General features: G+C 35.4%; 1 long non-coding RNA gene across 1 annotated transcript; it reads right to left on the reverse strand.

Annotated features, from left to right (window-relative positions):
- Window positions 1-15,286: 15,286 nt before the first annotated feature.
- Window positions 15,287-17,979, reverse strand: LOC122311407. Its single transcript, XR_006242777.1, has 3 exons — window positions 17,676-17,979; window positions 15,668-15,772; window positions 15,287-15,575 (listed from the first exon to the last, which is right to left on the reverse strand). It is a non-coding gene; the product is annotated as an uncharacterized LOC122311407 (long non-coding RNA).
- Window positions 17,980-18,218: the final 239 nt, after the last annotated feature.

Below are 18,218 nucleotides of genomic sequence, written 5' to 3' on the forward strand. Positions count from 1 at the left end.
TGAGATACGAGCTATATTGGTGGAGCACTACCAAATTATATTCAGGGACTTCATTCAGCCCATCATGGATAAGTTTAAGGACGTGGAAGGACGCTTACATGCCTTACAGGAGGATTTTGATTTACATAATAAATAGATATTGTTAGTTATTATTTTATTTTTTTTATGTTGTATAGAACGTCTAACTCTTTTTAGGATGTAATTAATGTATGATTTTTATTTTTAGTGTTTGCTAGCCTCTTTATTGTTAATTATATTTTCTTCTCATTATACTTAATGTTCACGATAATTGAAAAAATGACACTATCTTTAAAGTAATATTTATTTAACTAAAATATTTTTAAAATAATTACATAAAATTAATTTATGAATTCATAAATATTTTAATTCATTGTAAATCATAATATATAATATATAGAAATTTTTATTTACTTTGAAAATGATAAAAAATTAATAGAAAAAATATGTATTATTACAATTTTAACAATATATCTTTTCAATTAAATAATACCGTTTGAACGAATTAATACTAATTCGAACAGATTATATTGCATTCGAATAGATTAATTATCTGTTCGAATTAAATTTTATTAGTTCGAATGGTTTCGATTATTTGAGACGATCTAATTCGTCCTAAAATCTCCGGTTCGAATTAATATTTATTAGTTCAAACGGATTTATAAGGTTCTTCCTATTTTGAGATGAAATTTAAATTTCATCTCTGAAAAGTATCTTTAGGGACGAAATAAATTTCGTCCCTAACAAATTTCATCCCTAAAAAGAAAATTTCTTGTAGTGATGGCCTAATTGCGCAGTATGTCAATTGGATTTATCTTGTCTGGTGATTTTGAGTAAGGGATATTTTTATGGGATGCTCAAAATTTTCAAACAGTATGTCCATGAATTAGATTTGCTTGATGATTTCGAATAAGGGTTATTTTTTCCCGATGCTTAGAAATTTTAAACAGTGTGTTCATTAAACTAGATTTGCTTGGTGATTTCGAGCTCATAATTTACTAAGCAATGTGTTAGTCAGAATGACCTTTCTCAGTTATCTTAAGCTTGTGATGCTTAGAATTACCAAACAACATGTTTGTCGGACTGGACTTGGTGATCCCTTGCAAGATTTATTTTCTTGCGATGCTCAAAATTTATGAGCAATGTGTTGATCCGACTAGTCTTGCTCTGTGATCCCAAGCAAGAGCTAAATTCTTACACAATGTGTTCGTTGATCTGTGCAAGGCACGTATGTCCAGGTGAAAGTATTTCTGCATTTTTTATTTTTATATGATAAAATATGATATTTAAAATGTGTATAAATTAGAACTAATTATTAAGACTGAGAATCATTAAATAAAAATAAAAGTTGTTAATATGATAACGAACTAATAAAATTTTATTATTAAAATTTATTTATGTCAAAATAAACAATAAGAAAAAGATAAAAAAAAAAAAACACGAGGCACTTATCATCTAAATGAAAACCTTGATAATTTTTCCTGCTAAATAAAAAATATTTTAGAAGGACAAAAAAAGGTAGCCCATCAAACACTCAAGGACAAAAATATAATTTTACCCATCAAACACATTAGTTACTAAAACAGAGTATGTATATATATATATATATATATATTTTTTTTTTTTTTTGAATTTGATAATAGAACCCACTACAATATATATACACATAAAGCTTTAAATATTATCCGATATATTGTGAGATGTCGGATATGACACAGTTCAAGGTTGAGCAACCGGCCCTGGGTTTCAAACTCGGGCAGGGTTGGTATACCCGGGTTATGAACCTCAATTAATTCAGATTTTTACAATATGAAAATCCTTTTTTTTTCCTAATAACAAAAACCTATATTATTATTTTTTAAGAAAAAAATAATGTTGAAAGCTTATATTCTATTACACTTTTTCAAGAAAAGATATCAAAATTACATGCAATTAGGGCTACAAATGAATAGAGCTGCTCGTGAATAGTTTGAGCTCAACTCGTATAAACTCGATTTGGACTTAGTTCATTTAATAAATGAATTATTCGTGACCACTAATATTGGTTTGAATATTAAACGAGCTAAACTTGTATAATCTTTATTCGACTCGGTTGAGACTCGTGAACAAAATTCATATAAACTCGACTCGACTCATTTTGGGCTTGTCACAATACTTGTAATATTTATATATATATATATATATATATATATATTTATATAGATACTCTTACATATATTCTTTTATTGTATATATTTTATGTGTTATATGTATTATTTTTGATACTTTATATAAGTAATTTATTTTGTTAAATCAAAATCATTAATAAAAGGAAAAAAAATATATATATAAATAACTTAAAATATAAGAAAATAAAATATTGCAAATTAGTAAAATTCATTTTGTTTCTATCATTTTATGAACATTTGGTATTTATTTGGAAACAAAAGAGAAAAAAAACTATAGTGAAATTAGTAAACTCATATATATTTTTAACTTTATTAATATCTCACCTAATGATCAAAAGACAAGTCTTTGGTAACATGAAGGGCCCAACAATGTGCTGGAGCCCAGCCCTTTAAGCCACACCCAAAACTATATCGTTTTGGGGGCTTGGAAGACAAAGATAAAATATTGAGAGCAGCCACTATCTAGGATCATCCGGATCACATCCTATGTGTCCTTGAGTAAAATGACCAAAAACACCCCACAACAAAACCCACGTTCCCCACTGTTCCCTCTCATTTCACACATTTCATATTTTTTTTCTCTCTCTCTCTACCCCCGTGTCGCCAAAGCAGCCCACCCATCCTCTCCCTCCACCCCCACCACCCACGTCGGCATCCTTTACCCACCTGGTGTCGGTATCCTCTATCCTACCCCTACCCCTCGTCACCCATTTAGGCCAAATGAGAGGCATGACTGAGCATGGAGGGTTGAGGGAGGTGCGGTGGAGCTGGTGATGGCTGGGGGAGGCTTGAGGTGGTAGCTGGAAACCATGGGTTGCGGCATACAGTGGGGTAAGGGGCAGAACCCGTGTATGGGTGAAACCCATTTTGGGAAAGAGAGGGAGAGGGCTACCGTGCTATGGAAGCTCGACAGTGGCTAGTGGGGAGGTCAAGGGCTCGATGGTGCTCGACGGTGGGGTTGGAGGCTAACAACGGCGACGGTAGCAGTGACAAACCGTGTAGGAGAACCAATTTTGGGTTGAGAGAGGGTGCTACGTGTGAGGGCTTTCGTGGAGGTTTGAAGGTGACTAGAGGTGGCCTGAGTGAGGGGGAGCTGATGGTGGCGGCCGGTGGCACACGGTGGGGCTGCGTGAGGCAGTCAACTGAGAGAGGGAATCGAGTGGGGGGAGAGGGAATCGGGTGGGGGAGGGCAAAACGGGATTTTGTTTTAAAAAAAAAAGACACGTAATGTGTGCTATGGATTAGCCGTGAACAGTGGCTGATCCGTAGCAAAACTTGAAAAAAAAAACCCTAGTTCCATCTATTTTCCACTCCCCCTCTCTGGGCTGCATGACATCTCCATCTCCCTTCATTCATTTTTTTTCTCTCTTCTCCCTGCCACTGCCTGTGAGCTTGTCCCACCGCCTCCATCGCCACCATCACTGCAACATGTGGCCTTGCCTCTCATTGTTTTATATCGCCGCCGCAACCCCCCTAATCCTTATGCTGCACTTTGTCATTTTCTCACGGATTATGCCATGCTTTTATGTGCCACCTACTACCGCTGGTCTAGCTTAGCCATACATTTGTCGAGCAACAACACCTCTTCTCGATCAGCCACCTCCTCCCCCTGTTATGAACTAACAACGTCTTGTGGTTGGAACAGAGGCGGTGCATTTAAAGATGGAAGAATAAAAGGATGTGTTTTGTTATTTTAGTTAACTCTCTGTTTTAATTGTTCTTTCAAGTGGGTTCATAACACCCGCCCCCCTTATTCCCACAAAAAGGAATTGCACTTACAAAGAAAATGTCACTTTGTATCTGTGAAGAAAACGTTAGTCATAGATTTTGAATCCTCTGAATCTTTATTGGTGTTTGTTGGTGCTATTTTTATCTACATCTTTGTCTACCATTTTTCTCTGTTGGTTTTCAAAAGGTGTAACTCAAGCCTGAGCTACTCGAGCTTGTATCAACTCGTTTATTTATTTTATTCAAGTTTGAGTCCAGTCTGATCTTATAATATGTTAGGCGAATCAAGTTCGTTCAGAAATTTTTAATTTTTATCGAGCTCGAGTCGAGTTCGAGCACATATACATATGCTACTCGAGCTTGAGACTCCTTGTTCAAACTCTACTCGACTCATTTCTTTTGCGGCCCTACTTGCAATAGCATCAAAATTACATGCAATGGCATAAATCTCATCTGTATTGACTATTGAGTGAAGGCCTGAAATCCACTATTAGATGTGGGTGTTTTTCTTGTATCCCTTAAGACCTCTCCACTGGATGTGAAGGCCTGAAATCCACTACTGGTGAAGCTCAGACATGTGCACTAACACTTGCTTTACTTTAAGATGATAGAGCCTTTTGTCTCCATTCTTGCACCTATTGAGAAGAAACTTGATACCTTAATAGCATGAAAAGTAAACTGATGAGTCTTTGCATAATGTATGCAAATACTTCACATTACAACTATAAAAGAAGACATTTGATTTTACACCTCACATCTATTTGAACCTCATGTACAAAACTAAAGTATCTATGCATGAGCATCGTCTATCGCACAACCACTTCTCTTGCTGACATTACACAACAACATAATCCACAAATACTTGCATCTTGCTAACTCTACCTCCAACATGAAATTAAAGCAAAATTGCTTAACTCGCAAGTTTTTGAGCATGCAGTGGTGTACAAAATTGAGGGCAGTAATAGTTTAATTTCTTTCAAAAATCCCAATTATAATATTTGAAAACTCTCCCTGCAACAAATTTTGTTGCTCATTTGCTTTACTTTTAGATGATAGAGCCTTTTGTCTCCATTGTTGCACCTATTGAAGAAGAAACTTGATAGTAAGCAACACTTGCTTATTTAAAATACCAAGTAACACCAAAACTAAAGTTTGATGCCTTTCCTTTAGGATGTGTCTAAATCCAAACATGAATGTAAATGTGCTTCCCATAATCTAGGTATGTGTCTATGTGAAGGTATGTGGAGACATCGAGTGCCAATCCCATGGTCCAAGTTAAATTAACAAAAGAATTGGGAGAACATGCAATATCTTTGCACTCGATGGGATTTAACGTGGACCATGGGATTGGCATTATGTTCTCCCAGCTCATCAACACCAGCAAAATTTTGAGACATTGCTTCATGTGTTTGGTGATTTCGAATAGGGGTTATTTTTTTGCAATGCTTAGAATTTTCAAACAGTGTGTCCATTAAACGAGATTTGCTCAATGATTTCAAGGGTTATTTTTTGCGATGCTTAGAATTTTCAAACAGTGTGTCCAATGAACTAGATTTGTTTGGTGATTTTGAGCATTGTGTCAGTCGGACTTGATATTATCGACTAGTATGTCCGTTGGACTGGACTTGTTTTGTGATACCCCGTTTTTATGTGTATTTTTATTGAAAAAGTATTTTAATTTAATTAAAATATTGGTTCTTGTGTTTTAAATTTATCAAATTTTAATTAGATTTATTTGGTTATGAAATTTATTTTGAAGTGCTTTCTTAATATTAATTATTGTGTTTTAGATTTTATTATTTTATTTTATTTAATCACGACGTTTGAATTATTTTATTTAACTTGTTGTTTTGAAAATAGTTTTCGTTGGATCAGTTTCTTGACCCAAGATGTGAGGATTGTACCTCATTTCTTTTCCTTCATTTTTCTTTTCCTCCTCTCTTTTCCTTTTTCTTTCTTTTTTTCTTTTCCTACTTTCTTCCCCTGCACTTCCTCTCTCCCGTGCGACCAGCCCCCCTTCCCCCTCCATGCCGTTTTCCTTCATTTGCCTAGACTGCCGCTGCTAGCTGGCGTGGCCATCACCGCCCCCATTGTTCGACTTCCCATTGGCTAGTGAATCTCCCCACCAAATCTAAGCCCCATTCGAGCCACTATTTCCTACTGTGAGCTCCTCCATTCTGCCACCGTCGTTCAACCTCCGGCCACCATCTCTTTACCACTTCATCACCGACCTGTTGCTGACCTAACCCACCCATTTCCAGCTCTGATCTGTCATCGGAGCAACCACCATGAGCTCAACTTCGTTTTGACCATTTTTCACTTCCACCGCCGCCCACGGCCAACCACCACTTTCACTAGTTTCACAAAAACCTCTAAGCCATTCCATATCAATCTCAAGTCTTGGTTCGTCCCCATTCAAAAGTAGGTATTTTATCACCCATGGCCACAGTGCTTTTACACTGTTACATTACTTTTTCGCCACCTTTTGCAGCCCCTTGATCATTTGAAAAATATTTTATAGCACTGTAAGTATTTTCCAAACCTCCTTTAAGATTTAAATATATTATTGCCTTAACAATACACTGTGTTGGTTGGTTGTGCTAGACTGAGTCCGAGGAGTTCGACAGTCAGATGGATTTGAGGATGAAGTTATTTTATGTTTGGATGATGTTGGATATTTGTGTTTTGTCATTTGCATTGCATGATGCATGCATGTATATGTGTTGGATATTGAAAACTAGGTTTTTAAGTGTAAATAGATTCTTGGGTGCGTGTGTATCACGACCTCAGGTCGAGATGAGACATTATTTTGGTAGAGCTCATCTGGTCACTTGGGACGTAATAGACTGAGTGACGTCCCCTGGATTGTCGTTGGGCGACAACGGGATCAGACGAGATGGTAATGCTCTCGTGCCGACTCTATAGCCCATCTGCTAGTGGGGGCTAGAGGATGCTTGGCTACGTACGAGTTGGGTGCTGAACTGGATATCGCTCGTGTAGATGTCACATGCGTAGTCGTTACCTGTGCTGTGGCATAAGAGCCAGGGTGTGAGGATGGTCCTTGGGGAAAATCATGGTGCATATGGATAAATTGGCTATTAATTTGAAATTTATTTTGGGTTATTTTCTGGGAAAATGGCGAGGAAAGGTTTTAAAGGAAATATTTTGGGCCAAATGTGATTTTTGGCATGAGTTGGAAAATGAATTATTTAAAAAAAAGGTTTATTTTGGATCTCATGCATATGGCATCCTGCTCATGCATATTGTTGAGGTTTTAATGTATTTTTATCTTGTGGATTGATTGGATTAGTACTTACCTGCGGTACCGTCTTTGGTACCTTAGATTTTGATGCAGAGGATGAGGAGGTTGAGCCCGAGGAGGCAGCTTCGCCGGAGGAGTCGGGGATCACTTGTGGATTGTGATATATTTCCTGCTTTTGTTTATTGTTTTGATTTGTATTATATTTATGTCGATTAATTGTAATATTTTGATACGTTTGTTTTAAGCGAGTTTGTATTTAAACCAAATTCTGGTACTTAGTTGAAAGATTTTTATTACTTGCTGCATTACTTTTGTGTACACGTGTTGCATATACACACACTTGGCACTTGGAGATGGGATGTGTGACCCGATCATCCTGACGCCTCGATCTACACGTATCCGTACATGGGAGTTGGAAGTGTCACATGCTTGATTATTTCAAGCAAAGTTTATTTGTTAATTTTTTTTTTTTTTTTTTTTTTTTTTGCGGTGCTCGAAATTATTAAGTAATGTATCAGTCGAAATAACCTTGCTCAGTTATCTTAAGTAAGGTTTATTTTCTTGCAATGCTCGAAAATTACCAAACAACATATTCGTCAGACTCAACTTGCTTGGTGATCGCACACAACATTTATTTTCTTGCGATGCTTCCAATTTTCGAGGAATCTGTTGATCTGACTAGCTTTGCTCGAAGCAAGAGCTAAATTATTGCACAATGTGTTGGTCGAACGGTGCAAGGCACGTATGTACAAGTGAAAGTATTGATGCATTTTTTATTTTGTATATGAGAAAATATAATTTTTAAAATGCATATAAATTAGAACTAATCATTAAGACTGAAAATCATTGAAGAAAAATAATAATTTCTGATATGACAATGAACTAATAAAATTTTATTAATAAAATTTATTTATGGCAAAATAGACAATAAGAATAAGATAAAAAAAAATTAAAATACGATGCACTAATCATCTAAATGAAAACCTTGGTACTTTTTCTTGATAAACATAAAATATTTTTTAGAATTTTGCTATATACAAGCATAATCGCGTACTAATCTGTGTACCAATACTGATTCATTCATACTTAAAATTTAAATTAACACTATTTTCAATAAAATTTAATTTTTAACCAATCACATCACATTGGTGCACAAATTAGTGCACAATTGTGCTTGCAACTATATTTTTCCTATTTTTTAACCTTATGGACAAATAAAATAGGTAGCCCATCAAACACTCAAGGACAAAGAGGTAACTTTACCCATCAAATACATTAGTTACTAAGGACAAAGAGGTACGTAGTTTTGTTCATCAAACACAACAAAAAATTAGCTTTCCTTTGCTAATCAAGAACAAAGTTGATTAAGAGTAAAATGGTAATTCTACTTTACTAATTAAACACAACGCAAAAGAAAATAATTTTTCCATCAAACACAAAGTACCATTCACATGGAATAATTGAAGGAGACATATGAAAGGTGATCAACGTAAAGACCACGGATTATCATGATGAATTTGACTAATTTATTGAGAGAGCTGCGAGCATTGTATTTTATACTTTATTATATTGAACCTCAAATTTGTATTTGCCAATCAAATTATTTTTCTTAAGTTATGCCGTCTTTCTTTCCGAGGCAAGCGTTCACTCCAAGTCGTCCGTCCAATTTGAAGTAGACATCACTACAGTATTGTACGTGATTCCACACAATGAAGCTTGAAAAGTTTGCCATTTTATTATTGGCAATTACCCCGCTAGTTCAATCCACTTTATAAAGATGTAATTAAAAAACCATTCATCCAGTCGTTGCATATTATAAACAAAAAACATTATTACTTGCCTTTGAAGAATCTCTTCACAAATGGACGCTTCTTTTGCCAATAAGGTCATCATCTTCCTTTGGTTTATAGCTCTTACATTTTACCTCGTCGTTGCCACTTGCATTACTAGCCAATGAACCGCCACCCCTGGCTAGCCTAACCGGCTTTTAACTTCTACTAAACCGGAAATTAAGGTATTTATATTTAAAGTAATGCTATATACCACACTTTCATATCTCACTCTTATTTCATTATGTAAAATATGATATATTTATTATTATTGAATGATGAATATGTCATATCTTACATAGTGAGATGAGAGTATGATAATAGTGTGATGTATAAATTTTTTTATATTTATCATTATTGTATGGCACGTAAATATATCTAATTGCATGTGGTAGGCTTTTTTTTTTTTTTTTTTTTCTCTGTGCACAATGATTTTTACCTTTATCAATAAGGGAAAGCATAATTTTTAGAAGCCATTAATTCAGTAATCGAAGATTCTAATTATCTTTATTACCAGCAAAGGAAATACAATATATTTACATGTGTTTTTTTACTAATAAGGGGCCAATTACTAAATTAATAAGTTTTTTCCATTACTTTTTAATGATCATATCCAGTCTTTTTAATAGTTATATAAGCTCATGAATAATTCTAGCATAATTGGGAATTTCTGTCTTAAGACTTGGCAATCTTTGTGTATGATGGACCTAGGACCATATCAATTACCAATTTCAGACACTTTTCTAATCGTGAGACTCTGGCGAAACTAAAGACGTGACCGCTTGCCACCAGCAGCTTGTGCTTCTTGATTTTTATTTCATATTTTAAAGTATGCAGCACTGTCAAATCACTTTAATCTGGAATAACCTTTTGTTTGTGGCCATGATTTTAAAGCTCTTTTGATCAATCTTAATCCAATATCGTAAAATCATTGCTTGATCCTTATCTTTGCAACATTAATTGGAGAATCGAGCTGGATATGACATAGTTGTACAATATATATATATACTGTTGAGTTTTTGCTTCTTTTAAGTCCCACATGGGTGGGAAGTGAAGGAGGAGCAAATCCTCAAGTCTATAAAAATGAAGTTTAGCCTCATGGTTAGGTGCACCAGTCAAATGCTTAGTTAGTAACTCTTGACTCTAGTTAAATTCCTCTGCTGTCCATTTTGTAAAATGGGAAGAGGTGTGAGTTAGAGTTTTTCTAGTGGTGAAAGCTTTGTGGGTGTGTTTGGGGTGAGGAGAGAAATTATGTGATTGTAATAATTTTTCACATATTTTTTTTCTCTGGGTCTGGTGATTTTTCTCCTGTTTTGGAGTTTCCACGTAAATTTCTTGTGTTGTTATTATTTCTCTATTTTTCTTGTTACTCCTGCAAATGGTAGATCCTAGGGGGGTGAATTTGGGAGGTCCAAATTCCCAACAATTGGTATCAGAGCCACTAGGTTCTTTTTGTGGGGTGGAGTTTTGATGTGGTAGTGTGGATACGTACAGTCTAAGGAGGTTCTGTCTAGGAGATTGGAAATTTTAAGTGTGTCCATTGTGACCCTCCAATCTTTCCTGGGAACTGACTTAGTGAGGTACTATTCATTTCTACAGTAAAAATTCATCAAGACGATGTTAGGAATAAGGTGGAGAAATTGGTTTACACAAGGTGTGGAAGGGCAGATCAACCCCTAAAGTCAGCAGTGATTCTAGCGACTGGTGAAACGGCTAGTACAAGGAGCGGATTTGGCAAGTGGCTCCAAGTCAGTAAATGGAGATACTGGTATTGATGCTAATGTTGTGTCTCTCTCCATGAAAAAGGAGACATGTACATCCTTATGGCATGTTGCTAATTCCCAAAGTTGTCATGATAGAAGATGTGTTAATATTAGCGGGTCCACAAGTTTACACACAGGCATTGGTTTGGCATTGATGCAGGGTGTGTAGTGGAAATTCATGTCGATGGTTGATGAACTTCCAGAAAAGCCAAACGTGGAAGTTACACCATAATTTTCAGCAAGGTTGTTTTCGACATGGGCCGAAGTGAAATGCTTGGAATTGGTTTATTCTAAGTGGGTATGCTTTTATGGTGAAGCATGATAGCGGAAGCTATGAAGATCTTCATTGAGGTGGAGCTTGGCTGTGGGACCAGTCAAAGTCGCAAGGTGGAGATTGTTGAGTTTTTGCTTCTTTTAAGTCCCACATGGGTGGGAAGTGAAGGAGGAGCAAATCCTCAAGTCTATAAAAATGAGGTTTAGCCTCATGGTTAGGTGCACTAGTCAAATGCTTAGCTAGTAACTTTTGACTCTAGTTAAATTCCTCTGTTGTCCATTTTGTAAAATGGGAAGAGGTGTGAGTTAGAGTTTTTCTAGTGGTGAAAGCTTTGTGGGTGTGTTTGGGGTGAGGAGAGAAATTATGTGATTGTAATAATTTTTAACATATTTTTCTTCTCTGGGTCTGGTGGTTTTTCTCCTGTTTTGGAGTTTCCACGTAAATTTCTTGTGTTGTTATTATTTCTCTATTTTTCTTGTTACTCCTGCAAATGGTAGATTCTAGGAGGGTGAATTTGGGAGGTCCAAATTCCCAACATATACCCATAAAGCTTTAAATATTATCCCATAAATAGTGGGATGCCAGATCATATGACATAGTTGTACAAGTGCAAGAAAGGGAAGTACCAACGTACGACAGGATATATTGATTCATGGTGGTAACTTGATCTTCGGATGTTGACGTTCTGTCTTGATGTCATTGGAGTGATGTATGCTTGATCAATGGGTATGCTGACAGTTACTAATTAGGACAAGAGTTGGGCTACTGTGCAGCAAATTTTGTTTTTTTTTTTCTTTTTATCTTTTCATATTTTTTTAATATATTTATATATTTTTTAAAAAAAAAAAAATATACCAATACATTTAAAATCATTTCTTTAATCACAAAATAAAAAAAAAAATATGTTTTTGACTAGCGGTCAAGTGGAGCGATATGCTTAAGTGGCATGCCAGTGTTTTTGTTAGGATAAAGAGGTAGTTTTGTTCATCAAACACAAACCTTAAAGACAAAAAAAATTAGCTTTCCTTTGCTCATCAAGCACAGCTGATCAAGAGCAAAATGGTAATTTTATTTCACTAATAAAACACAACCCCGACGACAAGAAAGGTAATTTTTCCATCAAACACAAATTACTTTTCGCATGGATAATTGAAGGAGATATATATGAAGGGTGAACGTAAAGACCACGGATTATCACCTTTAATTAACTAATTTATTGAGTGAGCGAGCATCATATTTTATAGTTTATTATATAGAAACCTCAAATTTCTATTTGGCAATTAAATCATTTTTGTTAAGTTATGCGTCTTTCTTTCCGGGGCAAGTTGTTCACTCCAACAACGAAAACATAGTAAAAAAGGTAAACGTAAGGATGTTGAGGAATAAATTCCACATTGCCTGTGAATAAGGTCTTGGATATGTTTATAAGGTTAGAGCAAACATCTCTCTTTGAACTGGTTTTAAGAGATGAGTTAGGCCCATGAATTTTTTCATGGTATCAGAGCCTGCCACAGGACGAATGGGGCCTACACTACTTACCCCGTGATAAGGATCAGAAAAAATACTAGCCTGCACGTGAGGGAGGGTGTTGAGGAATAAATCCTACATTGCCTGTGGATAAGGTCTTAGACATGTTTATAAGGTTAGAGTAAATATCTTTCTTTGAACTGGTTTTAAGAGATGAATTAGGCCCATGATTCCACCCAATGAAGCTTGAAAAGTTTGCCACTTTACAGTTGGCAATTACCCCGTTAACTCAATCCTCTTTATAAAGATGCATGCAAAAACCCATTCATCCAGTCGTTGCATATAAACAAAAACATTATTACTTGCCTTTGAAGAATCTCTTCACAAATGGACGCTTCTTTCGCCAATAAGGTCATCATCTTCCTTTGGTTTATAGCTCTCACTTTTTGCCCATCCGCTTGGGTTGAAGCTGGATGCAGCAAAGAACAGAACAGAGCTCTGTTGGAGATCAGAAACTCTACAGATGGTACGTCTAGCATTCGACGATTTTGACGGGAGTCATTGTTCACGTCATAGTATCGAGTGTGACAAAGATCATGGAAAGTTACCAGAATCGTTCTAAACAAGGACCACACAAAGGTGCCGTCAATCACATGGTCTCCGAATGTGACCTTGTTGATCACCTTATTCAATGAACTGGAGGTTCTTGATCTTAGCAGCATGAACATCGGAGGAAAGCTTCAAGGTGAGAACCTTAACCCGATTTTGTCCATCCTGAACAAATTTGAGTAAAAAGGTTTTGGCTAGCTCACCAGAACCATATATATGCTACGTATTCATTATATAATGAGTGAAATACATCTTGCAGAATATACAATATTGACTGCTATACAAGGTAACAATTAAGACACTCGACATAAATATCATGTGTGCTAAATTAATGGGATTGTAGAGCAGGAGAAACTGATCTGTTTACTTTGTAAAGATGGTTGACTTTCCATTTTTGTAGAGCTTGATATCTTGAAACTGAAGTCAATAATGTGGTCATTCAGTGTTAAAACGACTCTCTTAGATGCGTAGATGCAAAGTAATTTTTAAGTAAATTAGTCTCTAAGTTATCATTTTGTTTCCAGTCTTACCATCCAATGAATTAAGGACAAAATCTAAAGAGATCAGGAGTGGGGAAAAGAGGCAACCTACGTGATCTGCGCCTTTGAATTGCAGTATCAGGGGTCAATTTCATAAACAGAAACAGTAACGACAATCCAGGCTATGTTTGATGTGTTGAACTCCACCTGCAGTGTGAAAACAAGAGAAGCACAGTTCTCTTCCTTGTTAGGCACCCACCCACTGTTTTGTTTTTCGTTGTATTAGGCACCTACAATTTCTCTACAGCAAAGTCACTAATTTCTGCACCGAAAATTGAAATTGTGGGCTGCTCTCTCTCTCCTATAAATAGGAGAGAGCTCAGTTGTGAAGTGTGTGGGAGAAGAAAAGAAGAGAGAAGGAGGGTACGTGAGGGAGAGAAAGAGAATTTGTAGAGTTTTTGTAAATCTCATATAAATTCTATAAAAGAGGCTCCAGTGGACGTAGGCAATTTGCTGAACCACTTAAATATCGTCTTGTGTGATTTTTGGACGGCCGGAATACACAACAATTGGTATCAGAGCTTTGGTTCATAGTAACCTTTAATAAAAACTCTTATATTTCACTTATAATTAGTACACTGTACTGCTGATAATGACTATCTCATTAGCCATCAATTTCATTTACAAACTGATCTTCACTCATTTTCAAAGAATGTCCTACAATGGCCTAGTGAAAGTAATCTGGATAATTTCATGCAGTTGGGAATTCTTTATAAATGTTTATACCCGTAATACATATCTCAAACAGAACATTAGAATTGTTTATAAATGTCTATAAATGCATATTGTTTTTTAGTTTGGGAGGTGTACTTTATCTTGTTAATTAAATGTTCGTACTATGTGTAGGGAGAAGTTGCACAAGCGAGATGTGAATTTTTCATATGGGCAGATATATTTCATTTGATAAAGGAGAACATTCATAGAAGAGACAATGCAATTCGGAAGACATGGGATGATATATTTTTGTCAAGGCTTTTGCTTCTCTAGGAGGATTTGGGCATTTTAAAACTGTAAAGCAATTAGAATTTTTTTATTTTTATTTTTATTGGCACCTGTTGTTAAAAAAAAAGAAGAAGAAGATTTTGGCAATTATGCAATATATGATTTATGAGTTTTGTAGGTATGCTAATAGAAAAGAACTACTACTCTTGTTCTTAGGTTAAAGGAGGACAAGAAGTTGTAAACCAAGCAGGGATGGATGCCATATTCTCATAGTAAATAATTGGCTCTAATTCTCAGTGCACAAACATTAGAAGATGCAAGCTTGCTCAGTTGATTATTTGGAGTCTTGTTGTTTATAGTTTTGGATTTCGAGTTTGCTCCAATTGATGTATTTGATCTTGCTCAGTTGATGATTTAAATCTTTTATGATGTATTCTCAAATCAGTTCATCCATTGTATAGTTTTGGATTTCGAGCTTTTAATGAAGAATTGAACTGCAATTTTTACTATTGGCATTTTTTGAATTTGCTTCTAAAGTTATATTCTTTAGTGATGTCTATTTTTATCATTTACAATTTTTACTTTGCTGCTGCTGGAAAGTACACTGTTGTTTTTATTTCACAGATGCAATGCTATATAAATAAAAAAAACACAAAAGCAGGGAATTTGTGAAAAACTCTAGTCATTTATTATAACATCATCAGTTTGGTATAGTGTAGCACATAAAGTAACGTCACCACAACTTTACAAGTGACCCATCTAACTATAATGCTTACAAACTTAACCAATCAACTAAGTCCCCAACACAACATTAACAAAACTAATTTTCCTCTCTTTTGGTGTTTTTCCTCTCTTTGATGGAATTCACCCTCTCTCCACTGAAGATCTCTTTTCTTGACAACTGAACTATCATTGTATTGTTCATGAAGGTTCTGGGATGTGCTTGTGGTTCAGAGAATTAAGATATGTTGCATTTCTGCCATAAAAAATGGGCAAAATAAGGAAAGAAAAGTTAATGATTAATGAAACTTTAAGTTCTTAAGCTACAATAATATGAGGGGAACTTACAAGATTAGATTGCTATATATGTCTTGCAATCCACTGATAGGGGAATGGACTATACTTTGTATATTATTTCTCTCACATAACCAAAGATATTCGTTCATTCCACCACTGCAAAAGGACAATAACAGGTACAAGTAGTTAAGCTGCAGAGTATATAAAATGGCAAACAATCACAATTATTCAATCTCCCAAAGAAATTTCTCATGCAGGGGTAGATGGAACATATTCTATAATACTAGATATTTTGTAAAGCCATAGGATGAACATGATGTACATAAAGTAAATCAAACATCATGCTATTCCTAACCTTCTCTTACTCCTGCATAAACCAGATTAAAGAGGAGCACACTTGAACATTCAAAGCATAAAAAATAAAGTTTCAACTTTATCAGGCTTTTTATTGATGGTAATGGCCCTAATAACCCAATAAATTATATCCATCCACAGTACTTGAAACTATAGGAGATGAACCTAATTAAAAGATAAGTGCTGCCCAATTTAGCAAAATGAATTGATTGGTTTATGCATTTGGAGGAAATTAAAGATGCTCATTGACAAGAGTCAATAAACTAGTTTACCATGAAACAAGACATAAAAACCCCTATTGCAGACCGCTAAAGTTCCTTCAAGCTTCTTTGTTGTAGCAAGCAACTTCTTCTCATCAATGAACGACAACTTGACAACACCCTGTTTTTATGGTCATCAATTTTCTGTATTTGTCTGGCAGAGCACTTGAAATGTAACATGAAAGTAACAGGCTTACCCACCACCATAGGCAATAAAAAGAAAAATAATTCAATAAATTAATCCCCATAAAAAGAAGGAAAAAGAAAACCTTGCTACTGGAAGTGTTCCCATGAGCTTATCAAAGGGTTTAAAAGGCTTCCACAAGAAAAAAGTAATTTCTAAATCAATAAGATCTTTGAGATCAGAAGCAAAAGGAGAATAGTGGTAGGGATAAAACCTGAGAGAGGCAGTAGATAGATGCAAATTTGAAACTCATTGGTCGTTAATCAAAGTTACACGAAGTGGAACCTTAATTGGTCATTAATCAGATAAATTTATTGAGCAGTTAGTGCAAAGATTGTTACAAACTTATAGAGAAAATATGACTTCTCATCATTAATTGACAAAGCTATAGAGAGTAGCTTTAGAAGGGAATCAAAGAAATTAATGGCAGATAAGCACATGCAAGCAACTGTCCATCCCAACAAATAAAAAAAAAAAAAAAAAACTAAATAACAAGTATTTGGGAGTTGGCACTTGAAACAGGCAAAAAAAGAGAGTCTCAAATAGCACCAGAGTTCAAAATATTCTGATCTACAAAGTAATGAAATAATTACACGCTTGTTATGAAATCAAGTCAAAGAAGAATTCTAAACATCAAGCCCAAAAGGGTTAAGGAAGCGTCTGAACTCTACATACTGGAAAAGAAAAAAGAGGAACTCACAAGTAAATGATGAAAACAGAGAACTTCAAATGACATTTTTTTATGAGTAGCAAAAAAAAAAAACATTTTTCTCAAAGAGAGAGAAGGGCAACACCTACATTTCCCCCAACACAAAAAATTAGCGCCTGAAACTGGAGGACAACACGATTAGGACTAAAAAATAATGCATCATAAATGATACAATGATTCTGAGAATCCGTATTTCATATCCTAGCATCTGGCTTCCTCTCATTTTTTCTACATTTAGCGACACATGAAAAGAGTTCACCAAGATAAACTTAAGAGCCATACGGAAAATATGTACCCACACGATTGAGAATAAAAAAGAAACTGAAGTCATATCTGATGAAAAGAAAATAAACTGCTAAACACCAGGGATGGTCATCTACATTTCCTTTCTCTCAGTGTCTATATAATCTGGGAAGAAGAAACAAATACTCCAGTTCTCACTTTTCTATTCCTCGGTGTATGAGCAACAAACACAGAAGAGCAAACTACCACTCAAAATGTAAGATACCAATGGCAAAAAGATCAAAACGTGTATCCAGGATCTAAAAGTACCTCAGCAGGGAGATATTCAAGAACCGCGGCGAGGTAGATCGAAGCACCAGAGCTTGTCCTCTGAGATAAGCGACCCTTCTTCAAATACCGAGCAATCCGACCCACGGGGAATTGAAGCCCAACCCTGATAGACTTCGGATCGATTTCTTCCTGTCTCCACCTCTTCTACCTCCTGCTCCCCTCGTCGTCTTCGCGGCCTCCATCGTTAAGGGAATCAAATGTTCTTTGAAAATAATTGAAACGAAATGCCTTGGAGAGTGAAACTTTCGGAGCGCTAGTTTTGAATTTGGTAGTGGTGTGGAATGGAGAGGGCGGCATTCAAACCGATGAAACGCACGTTTTGATTTAAAAAAAAAAAAGAAAAAAAAAAAGTGACACGCAAGGTGTGTTGCAAATCAGCCGTAAACAGTAATTGCTCCGTAGCTTTACTCTTAAGAAAATAGCTAAAAAATTTCGAGTAAAAAATTTCTCGATTTATAAAAAAATGACAAAAATAAAGTTTCATAACTTGATTGACATGTCTAACTTAAAAATAAATAAATA

Source organism: Carya illinoinensis, chromosome 5 (genome assembly GCF_018687715.1).
Source record: "Carya illinoinensis cultivar Pawnee chromosome 5, C.illinoinensisPawnee_v1, whole genome shotgun sequence".
Lineage (NCBI taxonomy): Eukaryota > Viridiplantae > Streptophyta > Magnoliopsida > Fagales > Juglandaceae > Carya > Carya illinoinensis.